This window comes from Populus euphratica, unplaced genomic scaffold, assembly GCF_000495115.2.
Source record: "Populus euphratica unplaced genomic scaffold, PopEup_1.0 scaffold4610.1, whole genome shotgun sequence".
In the NCBI taxonomy this organism is placed as follows: domain Eukaryota; kingdom Viridiplantae; phylum Streptophyta; class Magnoliopsida; order Malpighiales; family Salicaceae; genus Populus; species Populus euphratica.
Window position 1 is genome coordinate 5,251 of NW_011504401.1, and position 889 is coordinate 6,139.

Consider the following 889-nt stretch of genomic DNA (forward strand, 5'->3'; position numbering starts at 1 on the left):
TATATTTGTAATTTAAATTTAAATTTAAATTATTTTATTTAAATTTCAAATATAATATGACATTATCTAAATATATAATTTTAAGATTCATATTTAGTAACTACTAAATTATTCATTCCAGGAGTGCAATCACATAATTCTTTTAATTTAAAAAGAAATAATAAAGTATAGCTAATTTTTTTCGAGTAAAGATATTTTTTAAAATTATATTAAAGTTGACTCAATCAACTTGATAAGTCAAAAAAACAACCTGAACAATTAAAAAAAAAGAAAAAAACATAATGTAATTCAAAATAACTCAAGATGATATAACTTTTTTGTAAAATATTAAAACGATAACTTATTAAATCATCCCGGGTTAACCCTGGTTAATCTTTTAAATTCATGTCTTGAGTCATAAAATTATAATAACCCCATATAAAATAAATTAAAACAAATTATAAAACGTAATTTTCAATAAACTCATTATTGAATAATGAAATTAAAAAAAAATCAATCTTAAAAAAAAGACACAATAAAACCACCTAAGTCTACCTAAGTTAACTTGCAAACCCATGACCTAGGTCATAAGATTAAGATAACTTTATGAAAAACAAATCAAAATAAATGACAAAGCATAATTTATAATCAACAAAATATTGAAGATGTTGAATGATAAAACTAATAAAAAATATCACTTAAAAAATAGATGAAAATATATAAAGTCAACCAGGTTAACCAGCTAAACCAGTAACACGAGTCATAAGACTAAAATAACAATAAGGAAACAAAACCATAACAAATTATGAAGTCCAATATCCAATAAACCAAGTGTTGAAGGATGAAATTAAAAAGAAAAATAAACAAAGATTTTTTAAAAAAGAAAAATAAAAGGAAAAAAGACATTATT